Consider the following 15,581-nt stretch of genomic DNA (forward strand, 5'->3'; position numbering starts at 1 on the left):
TAGTCGCCTGCCTTCCTTGCAGGAAATCTGCAGGTATATGCCCAGGCTTGGAAACCAGGCTGCTTTTAACACATCTTTACAGGCATCGCCAGGTGTGCTCAGGGTCTGCCCAGCCGTTTGCATGCTCACCTGCCCCTGCTTCCCGTGAGGCTGTTGCTGCAGGTAGGACGTGTGCGAGCAGCCCATCTCCACCTCCTTGCTCCTTCTCCCTTGCCGCAAAACCCTCATACCAGCTGTGCAGCTGCTGTAGGATCCTCTCCTGCTGTAAATTTACCTAGATACATAGGCACTTTGCTGATGAGTTTATACTGTGGGACACCAGACTGTAGCTGTGGATCTTGGTGCCTGAGCCCAGCTGCGGCGGCTGCTTAGCTTAGTGCTTGTGTGCTACCCTACCAGCAGCACCAAACGTCTTCACTCATTTTTATGGCACTAGCCTATGCTGAAGTAGGAGCACCACAGCAAAGGGGATATCTTCTGCAATATCACACACATTTAAATATTTTCCATGCCAGCACTGTTCCTGCTACATTTGCATTTCCGTCTGCCTGTCCGTCTCTGCCTGGAGCAACCAGACTCGCCCACACTCCCGTTCTCTGCTGGCTGTGAACTGAAGTAACTGGGGGTCAGTTATGTCCCCAGCTGCCGACAACAGCACGGGACTGCCGGGGAAGTGATGTTCCCTGGCCGTCCTAGGGCCCAGCATAACTGGGTCAGCAGGTTTGGGGAGGTGTGTGTGACATATGGGGAGTGGGGAGGATGTTTTCAAGAGGGCAAAGGGAGACCTGACAGAGTGGGCGGTGGCGGGGGACAGTGGCCTTCCCATGCCTGCTCCCCGGCAGTCGTCCTCCTCCATTTATTTTTTTATTCTCTTGCTGTATTGGGTGAACTTGAAAAAAATTGGTGTTTAGGCGTGTGGCTTCAAGGCACACACGACTACCAATTTTTGAAGAGCGGAGTGCGCACGCCCCCATGCACCCTTCCCCAAGATCCCACATTTCATAAAGCAACAGCGCTGGATAGGGAAGCCTGCACCTCCTTCCGTGCTGCGCGCTCCGCCTCCCTCCTGAACCACCTTGCAAGGCAAAGCAGGGCAAGGCAGGACAGGGCAGGGCAGAACTTGGCGAGGTGATACCCCGCTCTGAGCCTGCTGGCATTTCTCTCCCCGACGGTTTTGACAAGGTGACATGGTAACGCTCCTGCCCAGGCCAGCCCTGCCTGCGGGCTCACATGTATTTCCGCTTACACGGGAGCTCCCGCCACAGCCCCGGCAGCTGCTCTCATTGATTCTATTTTCAGCTACTCGGTGGTGCCCATCATGACTGTGTCTGTGGGGGAGGCTTTCAGAGGTGCTTCCCCATGCACAGACGCAGGCAGGTGCTGAGCAGGGTTTTCAAAATAATCTTATCCTTCATGACTTAGGAGCAAAGCACGCTGGCACCCCTTCTACCCAGATCTGCACCTTTTGTGCTGAGCACAGGATTGTTAGCTAAGATTATTTTGGTGTCCTCACCCTGCTTGTCTTCTGAATCACTGATGTGCAAGCCAGCTCCTATCTGTGGTAAACCCCCATAATGGTGTTAGCAGTTAACACCAAGCCTGGGTAAATACACCCTGCCCCTGAGCTGGGCTGGCTTGCTTGGTTTGGCTCTGGGCTGACCGCTGCTGCTTGGTCTGCAGTGAGGTTGGAGCATAAGCAAGGCAGGCTCCTATCTGCTGTTAATGTCTTACTGGAACTGAGGCAATTTATATTAGCCTAAGATAGGTCCTCGTTGGTCTCGGTGGCATGCATTGTGCAGAGCAAATGTTTGTTCTGTGATTCATGATTTGGGAAAGAGCAAAGGGTATGCTCAGAAAGAGACCACCACCACCCCCCAGTTACCCAATTAGTTTCCCCGACATAATTTTTTTTCATTTCTTTATTATTTTTTCAGTGGTTTCTAGTTTATTAAGAGTTTCATAATATCTGGCGTTGTTATTTAAAGCCTCATGTCCTGGAGTCTTGCAAATGCAAAGGAACTGCTGCTTTCAGTGCAAGAATAAACAAAGCAAGAATGAGTTTCTGCTTTCAGTAGCCACAAAGACGTGCCAGAGCACTAAACACCACTCAGTCACCCAAAATGTCAGCAAAGAGAAAGCCAGTCTGTTACACTGAGGTGTATTTAAAAGCACGTCCTCCTTTTCATTTCACTTGGGGGGCCGCTGAGCAGCAGACTCACGCTTTCTGCATGGTGACGCTGCATTTGACCCATTTTTGGAGTGGGATGAGAAGCTGGCCATAAGCTGCAATGAGGCGGCCATGGTACAGTCAGAAGGTGGCCCTGGACCAGTGAGGACTGAGGACGTGGGCATGGTGCAGTGAGGAGATGTCCTTGGAGCAGGGAGGAGATGTTCCTGGAGCAGGAAGGAGGTGGCCATGGAGCAGCGAGGTGTCCCTAGAGCACTGCAAAGGCAGAAGCTGCTCCCTGGGCATAGAGGAAGGAAAGGACACCCCCCACTACCACCTAATGGATTCCTTCAGATAAAAGAGCCCCAGCTACCTTTCTTCCCTGTAATGGCCCCTGAGGCTAATGTCTTAAAGAGGAAACAAAAGGATTGCTTTACATCACACAAGTGGGGCAGGAGCTCAGTGGGGAAAGGAGCACTTGAGTGCTGCAGCACTGCCAGGGCTCCTACAGCAGGATGGAGGCCAGGGGGAGGGGTGCAGCTGGCCCTAACTTGGGCTTTGCTGTGTGGCCTCCTGGTATTAAACCCTTTATTAACCCCTTCTCTGCTGGTCTGGTGTTCACGTGCTCCGGGAGGGCTCTTCTGTCCTGGGACGTTCGAACAAGTGGGGCCATCAAGGCAGGCCGAAGTGTTTGCGTTTCGTGGGCATAGCCAGCAATGGAGATGTAAGGTCTGCGGCAGCTAAACCAGCCAGAAACAGCAATAATAATACTCAAAAACACAAAGGAATTCTGCAGTAATACCTTAAAAACGATGGCAAGCGATAAACACAAGGGAGCTTGAAGAGCCGAACTCGCAGGGCGGCAGGAAAGAGGCTTCCTACGGAAGAGGGGTGTTGGGCGAGTGCACAAACAATCCCGGGTAGCGTGCAGCTTCCAGCGGCTCCAGCTGCGTTGCTCTTCCTTTGTCTGCTCTCTCCTCTGGCAGCTTTCCGAGGGGAGGGCAGAGCAGGTGTGACAGCCACCGAGGGAGGCCCAGCAGCGGCAAAACCAGGCGGCCAGGTGGCGGTGGCTGGGGGCTGCAGGCAGGAGCTGGATGCACCAGGTCCGCTCCTCTGCGGAGGATGCTGCGGCTTGTGCTGCCCATCGCGACTGGCTCTGTCACAAAAGCCATTGTGTCCCTCTGGCTTCAGGTGGCTGTCGACTTTCTAAACCACCAGCTGAAATTTTTCATACTCAGTCCCCGCACAGCACCTTCCGTGTATCTGTTTTTGGCAGGGGTTTGAGTAAGGAGAGATTGCTATAGGGAGGATAAACTGCCAAACAAAGTAAAAGAGACACCTTTGATTAGCAGCTAATAGAAGAAAATCGACTCTTTTGGACCATCATCATCCTTGCCACACTGGATCAGAATGATGCTCTGTCAGTGCCCCGGTTTTGACCCTGCCCTACACCAGTTTCTTTGCAGGAAGATGCAGGGAAGTGGGCTAATCAGCATCTCCCCCAAGAGCATCCTCCTCACCCCTAAGATCCCTGCTTTGTCACATCCCTGAGGCATGACCTCTCTGTGCCTCTCCCAAACTCATTTTGCAAGGCACGTGAGTCTTTTGTGCTTGGATTTAACATGATGCTTGAAACTTGTCCCAATACCGGTTCCCACTGAAAAGAAATATATTGCTTGGTTGAATATGAAGCAGCTGAAAAAACCTCTGTGGCTGGCTGATGTGGTCTGCTAAGACTTTCAACCTTGCAGGGCGAGCCTGTCCCCTCCGTGATGTTACAGAGCATGCAACCTTCCTTCAGGCCTCAGACCCGCACTGGCTGCTCTCAGAAAAACTTACCAGAGGATCTCTCCTGCCATCGAAACCTATATGGATTGCAGACAAAGTGAAAAATAATTAAAAATTAATATAGGAAACAAATAAAACCCTATCCTATTTTAACAGCAGGGCCAAGGGAGAATATTGGGCGCTGAAAATGTCACGTCCCCAAGGAACAGGCACCATCTTTTCAAAGGTGCAGTTCTCCCAGAAGCAAGAGGAGCAGCATCTGTGCGTATAGCTTTTAAGTTCGTAATTTGTCTGCAATTTCTCTGCAATCACCAATATTCTGCTGGGATTCTAGGGTGCTTTTTTTTTAATGTGTGTTTTCTTTTCCATTGCAAAGGCCCAACTCTCTCTCTGAAAGCCCATATGCTCCTGTCCTGTTTGACTTTAGCGTGCAGGAAATGGCCTCTGTCCAATTAGCAGCATGGGAATTAGCACTGCTTGAAATTCGCTACTCCCCACCATATTCCCCTCTGAGTGTGCTGAACTTCAGTGCTCAATTTTCTCTCTTTCTCTCTTTGTTTTTTAAATAGCACCGTGAAGATTGAGTGCATAGGAAGCTATTAGAAAAGCACTGTTAATACTGAAGTCAGGAGATGCAGCCGTTAAATTCCTAGTGATTTTAACACAGAGGTATTTCAGGTGAGTTGTGTTTTCAAGTTGTATTTTTTTCCAGCTTAGTATGTATCATTTACCTTGTAAGATGTTAAGAGCATTGGCAGTTCTTGCAGTTCAGTGTGAACACATAACATTTGATACGTTACTTAAGCCCGAGCCTCTGGAGTCCTGTGAATAACAGAAAAACCTCAGTTTTAGCACCCTCACATTTGTGAAAGGCATGTTGAGCATCACCAAAGTGCAAATGGAAAACGTAAAATAAAGAAACAATCGCAATTCCATAAATAGACCTATATACATAACCATGTATATTTATACCTAAATCATTATTTTTAAAGCAAACTGTATGATGTTTTGCTGGGGTGGGGAGAAAGAAACACATGTTCTTTGTATATTTGGGATTGACATTTCTGTGTGAACACCACAAGTCATAAAAAGGAGGAATTCATCTGAGATAACACTAATTACAATACCTCGTTTTTATCATCCCGTTCTCGAGGTTTTACCAGTGTGACTTTAACGTCATACGTTTCTGTGATGGTGCATATTTACTGTATAAAAGAGATAGCTAGTGCTCTTTTGTGATGAATGCAAAGCATGCAAAGGAAACTTTTTATTTAGGCTGCTGGACACAGACCAAAGCTGTGGTTTTTCCTAGCTGTCTAGCTCCCAGACTGACTCTCACAGTGGGTGCCTAGTGTCACTGTAATGGGTTTTTCGAAGTCCTGGCCTGGATTAGGCAGTTACAGATCAGAGTGAAATGCCGATTACGTTACACATAGCTTACCTTTTTTTCACAGCAATTTTGAAAAAAAATTCTTTAAAGTGCACTTTAAAAAAGTTGCAATGGAAAGAACGTCTTGTCTCCAAGGCAGTAAGTCCCTGCTGTGTCTTTTGCCATTTGCCCACAATCACAGACAAAATTAAACATCATTATTGTCATTATTTAAATAACTTGTGCCAAGCAACGTCTGCTAAGGACAGGCTCCAGTTGCACTGGACATTCTACAAAACTACATTCAGGTGTAGTGCCTAATAGGTAAGTTATAAACCATGGTAACTGGGAGAAACTGACGGGAAGTTGGAAAAGCATTTGTTTAGCTGGAGAACAAATTGGGTGGATTGAGCTTCCTTCTCCTCTGCCAGGAAGCTGTTGAAAGTGTCTCATATATCAGAAGATATTTAGGGAGTCAAACGTCTTTCCCATATTCACTGGGCCAGAACATGCGATGTCCTGTGCATTCGTGTTACCCAGCATCGGTAACTGGTTCTCTCTTATTTCTACATGGAAAGCTGGGCATGGCCTACACAGACACAAAACAAGGGGGCCACACCTGGACACCGCAAAAGAAGTCAAGATTTCCAAGTGTCTTTTCATTCTGAGCAGGAACAAAGTGGAAACATTTTGCCAAAACAGGGGAGAGCACATCGGCGAGCAAGTTCACGCTGAACTGCACTGCAGGAGGCTTGTACAGCGCTCTGGAGATTAGCACAACCCCTCTGTAAGGTGTGAATGGTGATGAACTGGGAGAGTTTGGCCACACGAGAGCACAAGGTAGTGTGTCTGGATGGCAAAAATAAACGGATGACATTTGTGGCAGTTTGGAGGCAGCCCAGAGGCCCGTTATCCATGATGAGGAACTCTTGCTGTATCATTCAGTGACAGAATATTAAATAAGAGAGTGCTAGGAAAGGAACTGGACGGAAGTGCTGTAACACAGGACGGAGAGACACCAGTAGCCTTTGGAATAACACTGTTTTTCAAGAAAGATTTATTTCTGGTTTTTATTTGAGGAAGAAACTTACTTTTATTGATATACTGTTTAGCCAAACTAAGACCATGGGCAGGTACTATCCAAAAGGTGTGTAAAATAGGAGACACTAATATTTATAGGGGTCTCTGGCAGTGTATGGCTTCACCTCAGTGTTTGACATCAAAAAATTCTTCGGTCAGTGTAATTGCATCCCACCTACGCCAGGGTTTGAGCTGCTAATTTATACAAGCAACATGGACCCATTCCCACAGTGTCCTTTCCTAAGAAGACCTTGGTATGTTTACTAGGTCCTGCACAGCACAAACCTCATACTATCCCAGAAATTAGCTATTGTAACACCGTGGTCATATGTAGACATTTTTGTTAAAAGGATTTTCTTCAAATCTAAAGGCCACTTATGGGTCATTGTCCCGCAAATGTGCACCTGATCATGTTGTAAGGAGCCTGTTGCTGTCTGTCCTTCCCCTTTCAAGGGCCCATGACCTAGTGGACACAAGGGCTGTCCCCAGATGCCTGGGATGCTATCGTGCTCCTCATAAGCTGTGTGAAAGGAGGTGATACTGGTGTTCTGGTGTGACAGCAGCGAGGGTGGTGGTAGGTGGCCTGGCATGCAGGGAGCATCTATGTCCTCCCTGTGTGCGAGATGCTGGGGACAGAACTGCTCCGCCGGCTCCCCTTGGGGTGGGTGGCTTGGCATCAGCCCTGACCACGGACCCGCGTGGGGGCATTGAGTCCTCCCTTAATTAGCCCTGACCTGTGGTCATTGACAGGCTCTCAGCCATTTTAATGAAAAGATGCGTTGTAAGAGTGACCTTGATCTAACCGGGAGGTGCCAATCACAGTGAGAATGACTGTTACAACAGTCACCGCCAGCACATTGGGGGCCTCAGGACCAGCAGAAAGGCAGGCAGCGGGATCTGCTCTGCGGCTTCATCCCCCAGCAGGTCAGAGGAAGCCCCCAAGCCCAGAGCAAGTGAATTTAGGTTTCCTTGCCACTATGTGCTTGGGTCCTGGTCCAAGGAATTATATCTTCCATGGGATCTTACTGAACTTCACCCCTTACTAACCACACAAATGTCTCCTCTGTCCCTGTGCTGATGCCGACCTTGTCCTCCAGCAGCCTTGGCCGGCTGTGCCCAAGCTCCGGTGCAGCCTCACCCACTGCTGCAGGGGTGCTGTGCTGGGACACCCCGGCTCTGGGGGTCCCGCGCAGGGCCTCCCGCTCCCTCTCCTCGAAACCCCAAACCCCTTCTTTGTTCTGTGCCTTCATTCCCTATTCATGTGATCACCTCGGTGCGATGCTCTCTCCTTCCCTGACTCTGCAGGAATCAGCAGTAGCTTCCCTCTCCATCTGCCGCTGCAGAAGGCTCCTGGGCTGCGCTCTGCCCTTCCCCCAGTATTTGTAGGTCTCTCCCTCCCTCCCCCATCCACCCCACCCCCCCAAAAGTCCTCAAGAGTCAGCTGTCACTTGTTTTTATTTTCTCCTGGCTCCTGTAGCACGGTCACATCTGACTTGCCTGTGCTATTCCTCCGTGGCTGGGGGAAAACGCGGCCAACTTTTGCCTGGTGTCAGTTTAGCCGCCTGGGCCTCCTCCTCCTCCTCCTCCTCCTCCTCCTCCCCCGGGGTCGGGAGCCGTTGCCGCACTGTCTCCCCTCCTTTCTCATCATGGCTGGGCTGCAGCTGGCGTGACTGGTTTGAACAAATCTGGGGCCCCCCGCGAAGCCGCTCAATTGAGTTTGCCTCCCCCTCCCCTCCCCCTGCCCCCGCAAGGCTCGGGAGGGTCTGTGTGACTTTTCCCCCCTTCCCCCTCCCCTCGGTGGGGAGGAAGGCCAGTCCGAGCTGGAAATGGAGAAGGGAACTCCGGTGGTGGTGGTGGACAGGGAGCTCGTGGTGATGGCGGGGGGCAGGCAGTGCCCCCGGGATAAAGCGAGCTCCCCGCGCCGCAGCCGGGGGGGTGCCTGCTGCCTTTTGGGGCTGGGCCAGGACAAAGCAGCACCAGTGGCCCCAGCAGCATGCCAAGGGCCGGCGGGCATCGCTGCCGCTGGGCTCCAGCGTGCCCGGCCATCCCAGCTGCCCATCCCCCGGCTGCCTGGCCCAGACTGGGACTGCTGGACTGGGACTGCCGGGGTCCCCCAGTCCTTAATGAATTGACCCTTTCCTGCTTTCCTGCTTATCCTTTTACAATTGCCCTGGGGCATGGTTCATTTTACTCCCTCCTTTAATGAGTCAAAGGGGTCCAGTTGGAGGCTTTCCAAGACTAAGCTTCCTGCGTTTCTTTACCCTTTCTACAAGCTTAATGAATATGCCACCAAAAAGCTCATTAGATGTAATGTCAGTTCTATTTCTGGTGCTCCCTCTTGGAGAAACGGTGTCCTGTGCTGGGAGGGAGATGAACCCAATGAAAGGCACAAATAAATACCAACCCCCTCCCATCCCTTCGTTCTTGTCTTTCTTTTTTTCATGTTTAAACGGGAATGAGGGAAGATTCATGAGCCCTCCTAACTTCTCCTCTCATGGTTCTTTTACTCAGGACTGTCTTCTCTCTTTGCCCCTTGGACTAAAACCAATAGTCTGGGCTTTTTTGCTCCTTGTTGCTGCCCTGGCTGCTGCTGTGGCGGTGTGGTGGTGGTGGTGGTGGGAGGTGGCAGGGGGGTGGTGGTGGTGGTGGGTGGTGGCAGGGGGGCAGTGGTGGTGGTGGGAGGTGGCAGGGGGGCAGTGGTGGTGGTGGGAGGTGGCAGGGGGGCAGTGGTGGTGGTGGGTGATGGCAGGGGGGTGTGGTGGTGGTGGGAGGTGGCAGGGGGGCAGTGGTGGTGGTGGGAGGTGGCAGGGGGGCAGTGGTGGTGGTGGGTGGTGGCAGGGGGGTGTGGTGGTGGTGGGTGGTGGCAGGGGGGCAGTGGTGGTGGTGGGTGATGGCAGGGGGGGTGTGGTGGTGGTGGGTGGTGGCAGGGGGGCAGTGGTGGGTGGTGGCAGGGGGGCAGTGGTGGTGGTGGGTGGTGGCAGGGGGGTGTGGTGGTGGTGGGTGGTGGCAGGGGGGCAGTGGTGGTGGTGGGTGATGGCAGGGGGGTGTGGTGGTGGTGGGTGGTGGCAGGGGGGCAGTGGTGGGTGGTGGCAGGGGGGCAGTGGTGGTGGTGGGAGGTGGGGGGGGGCAGTGGTGGTGGTGGGAGGTGGCAGGGGGGGCAGTGGTGGTGGTGGGAGGTGTGGGGGGGGGGCGGTGGTGGTGGTGTGTGGTGGGGAGGTGGGAAGTGCAGGGCTGTGTGGGGGAAGTGAAGCCTCTAAAGAGGGATGCAAACCACAGTGCTTCTGGGAAGCAATCAGCCCTGTTTACTGCAGGTGAATCAGAGCTCCATGACTGGTGAATCACTGGAGTATTTGACATGTCAGAGCGGTGGAAAATGATTCACCGAAGGTTTGATCTCTGGAGAACAGTTTTTTTTCCCCTGCCAAGGCAATTTGGGATTGCTTCAGGGTTTGCTTGGGTCCCCCCCTGCCACTTCCAGGGTAACAGCCATTCACAAAGACAGGCAGACAGGCAGAATGGAGGGGCGGGGGAAGAAAATTAAAGATGCAGTTGGTTGGAAACAGTTCCCTCTTGCTGCCTGTCCTTGGCTATTGCTTGTCACATGTATGAGGTGAGCCTAGTCGCCAGGAAGGGAGAAGCAGCCGAAGGTAGAGGATGTGGTTACTTCGCAATATACTGTATCTCAGTTAGAAAGTTGCAAATGCATCCTACTTAACCTTGTAAGCCCCTTGAACCCTCCCAAAAGGTGTAGGAGAAAAGTTCTTCTTTGTCTGCCCTTGTGTTTCACTTTCTACAGATGTATTTGTCAATGTAACGTTATTTTGTCATCTGCGTTACGATCATCTGGCAAGAAGGCCTTCTAATTTGGGAATGAATATTCTCATCTCTAGGAATCGTAAAATGTAATATGGCTTTTGATGCAGCAGGAGCACTAACGCCCTCATAAAAAAAAATCCTACTTATGTTTGAATTTGAACAAGGTATTACAATGATTTAAAGGGCACAAGTCAGAAGTATGCCAAGATTAGTGGCCTCCTATTGGTCTTAATCTTGTTCCCTTACCATTTTCAAAGATATATTAATAGCTTCAATTTTTAATTTGAATTTTCCTTCCCTGTAAGGTATCATTAAGTTGAAAGGTGCAAATGAATGACACTGGTAATTTGGTCTGCTTGAATGTCTGTGCCTAGTATCAGAGGGTCAGAGGTTTCCAAGTTGCTTCCCCATGTGGACATCAGTTACAGAGTAGATTGTGCCCTGTACCTCCAGGGGTGTGGAGAAGACAGTGGCCGTAAGTCACCTTAAACTTTCTAGGCTTTCTCTTTCTATGTTATTTCAGGGCTGGAACATCCCCCTATTACTTACTTTTGTCGACTTTCTTTAGTGCATGTCTCAGGAGACAGCAACACACTTGCCGGGTACGGCCCCTTGGTGTGAGTGCGGGTCACAGGACGGGTCCCTGGTTTGCAGAATGAGGCCACCCATCATGAGCACGGGCAGACAGAAGGGTTGGCTAATACTTTTCTGCAAAAGTTCTAAAAATGATGCTACCTAGATACTAATAACTGTTTATATTTTGCATCATTATGATTTTATTCTAATTAATACTGTGATGGATAAAAGCTTCTTGCACAATTAAAATGATGAAGTAATAACACAGAATATGGGAATCTCTAGAGCTATGGGACAAAGGGAAGTAGCAATTAGTGGAGCTATCTTTAGCTCTTTGGCCCTTTGCAAGGACAACAGAGAGCTATTTAATATGGGGGTTGGGAAAGCGCTGTTTAAAAAAATGCTATTAGGAGAATACTTGTGCGCTAAGTTCCTCGGTTCTCCCTTGTTGTCCCTAGCATCCATTCACTTGTAAAATAGCCCCGTTTTTCTTAGTTTTTAAGACGAAACTGCCTTGTGTCCCTTAACCTTGTCTCCTCTGAGGGAGATAGAAATTCTACTGGGAAGCCCCGCAAGAGATTAGCACTACTGCTTTACTCACCCCCATAGCTACCACCTCCTTATTTGTCTAGGAGCATGCTGTGTCTGGCAGCTGGTAAGAAAATAAATAAATAAACCCCAGGAATCAAATTCCTGAGGAATCTGGTCATTTCAAGGTTCCTCTATACATTCACAGGTTTTAAAGGCCAGAAGGGACAATTATATTCTGACCTCTGGTGCAATATAATCTATTGAATTTCTTCTAGTGTTGCCGGCATTCAGCCATATGAAACAAGTTTGTGCTCCTTAAAATCCTCTCCTCAGCTCTAGTCTCTTCTCTCACACAATCCCCTCTTACCCCTCATGCTCTCCTGTTCAGTACTGCATGTGTGGGCGAGGGTGTTTTCAGGTCTTCTAACAGTTGCAGCCCCGGAGCAGGATGCATTTTATTTTAAAATAGCACAGTACGATCCCTTTAACCCGTGCTCGCCGCTTCACCTCTGAGCCTTCACACGGCATTTCAGCCTGGCTCCCAGAGGTGGGGATAGCCTTCACAGATATATCATGGATATCTCCTGTCTGGGTCCCCTTCACGGAGCTGTTTTAGAGCAATGTTTTTTCCCCCTCAGGCAGGAGGGACGGTACCTCTGCCACATGGCCGGAGAGTAGTAGCCCCACAGCCGGAGGCTGGCAGGGCTGGAGCCACCATGGCATGTCTCAATACAGCCTCAGAGGGGGAGAGTTCGTGTCTTTTCCCTTTATTTATTCCTGTGATGGCTGCAATCCAGGGCTGGCCTGCCTTTCGCAGGGACAATGGCAGCCAGTGGCCAGCCCAGCTCATGGATCTGCTCCATGTGGGGTTAGGAGCGCATCGGTGTCAGAGGAGTGGGAAACCTTCTCCAGGCCTGGAGTGGGCAGAGTTGAAACCCTGCAACAAGCAAAGAACAGTTTCTCAGAGGCTGAAAAACCTGGGGAGGGGACCTGGGTCAAAATCACTAGGCTGGGGAGAGCAGGGACAGACCACTCTGGCTCTGAGTCAGAGCAGCCCTCCTGGCACACCTGGGTGGAAGAGATGACTGATTCCTGTAAAGGGGCTGAGTAACTCGTTTGTTTAGTCAGAGGATTATTACCTCCCCAGCAGGGTGGTCAGAGCCTGGCAGCTGCCTGCAGCCTGGCAGAAGGCTGTTAGCAAAAGGAGGGCTGAAGCCCCAGCACATCTCAGAGGCAGGCAACTGGCGGCGGCGGCTCGCTGCTCACAGCCCTGCACTTGCCGTGGCAGCAGCATTGCTTTGCCTCGGTGCGGATGAGGGCTGAGCCTGGCTCCGTGTCTGCAAGCCTTAAATCTCTCTGAAAGGTTCTCTCCCTTATGATGAATCCCACTTCCACACAGGCTTCATAGATTTAGTGGGAAAGTCTGCACTGAGATGCAGTCTGTATCCTTACACGCTACAGGGTTGAAACATTCTGCACACTGAACCAGCAGAGGTGACTTTTTGGCTGTGCTTTACATCTGCCCGAAATTGTGTGGTTTTTTGGAAAGCAGCGCAGTTAGGCATACATACATCAAGCGAAGATTTGTCCCTCTACCATTCTGAGTGTGCCAGAGCTCCTGCAACTTTACTTGATGTCTTCAAATACGTGTTACCTCTGAGTTAAAGCCTCACCTCTAGGAGCCGAGTGATCACAAGAGGCTGCTCTTCCTTTTTTTTTTGGTCTGTTTATTTACTTACCTATTCATTCAGGGCAGATGTCTAGCTATTCTAGCTGGGCAGCAAAGCTTGAAGGCTCAGGCCAGGGAGCAAATAAAAGAATCCCAACTGTATTATTTAAAAAAAATCTCATGATCTGTTAAGCGTGTCTCTGTCTGCCGAGGGCCTGGCTGGTGCTTTTGGACTGATTGGTTGGCATGACTGCCATTTCCAACAGTTTTCCAGCCTTCCCACAGGAGCGGTGATGTGGTTTATATATTTCAGCCTGTGCTTCAGCCTGCTGCTGTCTTTAAAATGGCTGAAAGTCTTCAGTGTAGGGAGTAGGTGTGCCTAAAAATTGTTTTGTGTGGTGCCCTATTTCCACAGCTGCTATTCACTTACCATTATAAACAATGCGATAACTTAATTCTGATGGGCTGTTTTAATGTGCTATAAAATATAAATTTAGGCAGCATGTAAACTAAGCTTTTCCTGCCATATGACAGAAACCACAACTGTCTGGCATGGACACACAAGCCAGAACCTGAAAGGAAGCAAAGCACAAAGCCAGACATGATCTTTGATCATATGTTGTTTAAAATTAACAGCACAGATCATAACCACACTTAAATAACACATCTGTCTGGGGGTTAGATAGTAACACACAATATGCTTTTTTAATTCATTATGCATTTGAATCTCTCCCAAGTAACAGGTGGTTTTCTGACAATGAAGCCTGCCAAAAAAGGCTTGAGAAGGGGCTGGCTGATGGTTATCCTGGGAGGTGAGATAGCCTGGGTTCCTGGATAGCAACAAGCCCTGGCTCTCTTAACTCTTTTCCTGCTGGTTCTCCATCGGCTCTTGCCATAATTAATGCCCTGTCTGTGTTATGGCCACCTGTATTTGAGATATCGGAGGGGAAGCTGCGTCCGAAGGCAGGGCAGCAGAGGTTTGGGGTCTGTGCCCCAGGGCTGAGGACCCACGCCACCCAGGCCCTGCTGTGGGTGCCAGCCTGGCTGCCGAGCCTGTTCAGAGGGTGGGACTACCCTGACCAAACATGTCCTTCTTCAGGGGATGGGTCCAAGCTAATGACTTTAGAGAGCATTTATGGCCACCAGAGAGGAAATAGCATCTTTGAAGGACAATTCGTCTGGGGCCGTAACTATCTCAGAGGTGGCTGTGCCCACAGGAGGCACGCTTGTCCCCCCAAACCATAAAGCAGGATGACAAGCTTGGACTGTGACATTTGCACCACAGGCAGGGGTTGGAGGGGCAAATCCCACCTGAGCTGCTTGCACACTGCTGTGGGAGAGCTCAGGCCACCAGGACTGCATCAACATGGCCGTGTGTTGCCCTCTACACAGAGCATCTCAGAACAGCTCAGGGCATGTGGACAAGAGGTTGCTGTCTGTCACAGCAAGCATGCCCTGGGCCTCTGCCAGCTGCTGGTCACGGACCCCTTTGAGGTGGAGGAAGGTCGTTGTTCTGCCAGGCTTGGTGTTCCCCTGAACGATGACCGGCACCCAGTCCGAGAGAGGGAAGTGTGAAACCTGCCGCACCTTGCTTTTCCCTGTAAAAGGCTGCACAGATGATCCAGCTACAGCATGAGGCAGGGATATGATTAACTGTACCTCATTATGCATGACAGCAACCACTAGAGCTTATAAAATTAGCCACATCTTTTAAAAATCTAGCTGTGATGTCTGGAGTCCAACACACATCCCACAGCATGGCTCCCTGGGGTCCTGCCGCAGGGTTTCTGGTGGGGAGCCTGCCAGCTCTCCAAGCTGGCAGGGAGGGAGGGGAATGTGATGTGGCCCTACTTCTCCCCTTGCTTCCTTGAATCCCCTCTGGGCAGGCTTTAGGAGATCTGTCTGTCCCTTTGGCAGTCTTGCAAACTCAGGGTAGGGGAAGAGTCCTGGCCTCAGCCCCTGAGTAAGTGAGGCGAGCTCAGCTCCAGCAGTAATGGGGGTGTGTCCCTCCGTATACCCCAACTATAAGTCAGTTGTTTTGACCTGTTCCTTGTATAAGCAGCTGCTGTGGGAGGTGGGGGAAGAAGAGACGTGACTTCCTCCAGGCCTTGCTCATTGTAGTTCCTTTGTTTGGCCAAATAAACTCACCGGAGGGTGATGGAAAGCCTTTCCCTCTTGCTGGAAGCTCTTTGATCCTTGCAGCCCTAAAGGGCTGAGGGGAATGGCTTCCTTTGGGTGCTTGGCACAGGCATGCCGTCCTTGCCACCGGTGCCGGGTTAGACCTCCTCCAGACCAGCCAGACCAGGGCAGCTGAACTTCATAACCTGGGAACTGAGCAGAAGACATTCAGCCTAGCTGCTTTCCTGCTCCTAATGACACGTTAGCCCTCGGGGCCCTCCTGGGTCACTTGTCACATGTAGTTTGGGTTGAGATCTGCCTAGAACAGATTTCCAGATCAGCAGCTGCTGCTGCTGTAATGAAGTTTGTTAAAACGAACTTCTCAAACAGGCTTTGTGAGGTTAAGTAGGGTGCATGGAGGCACAGGTAGTTACTAGGAGCTCTGGTATGATTTGATCCTGGCCATC

At 50.6% G+C, this 15,581-nt stretch overlaps 1 long non-coding RNA gene across 1 annotated transcript in view; it reads left to right on the plus strand.

The window, feature by feature from the left end:
• LOC121085565 overlaps positions 1 to 15,581 on the plus strand; it is a 34,390-nt gene that overhangs the window by 4,798 nt on the left and 14,011 nt on the right. The window contains exon 2 of the long non-coding RNA XR_005827106.1: positions 4,525 to 4,633. This is a non-coding gene — a long non-coding RNA (uncharacterized LOC121085565). The remainder of the gene's footprint in view (positions 1 to 4,524; positions 4,634 to 15,581) is intronic.

This window comes from Falco naumanni, chromosome 3 (genome assembly GCF_017639655.2).
Source record: "Falco naumanni isolate bFalNau1 chromosome 3, bFalNau1.pat, whole genome shotgun sequence".
NCBI lineage: Eukaryota > Metazoa > Chordata > Aves > Falconiformes > Falconidae > Falco > Falco naumanni.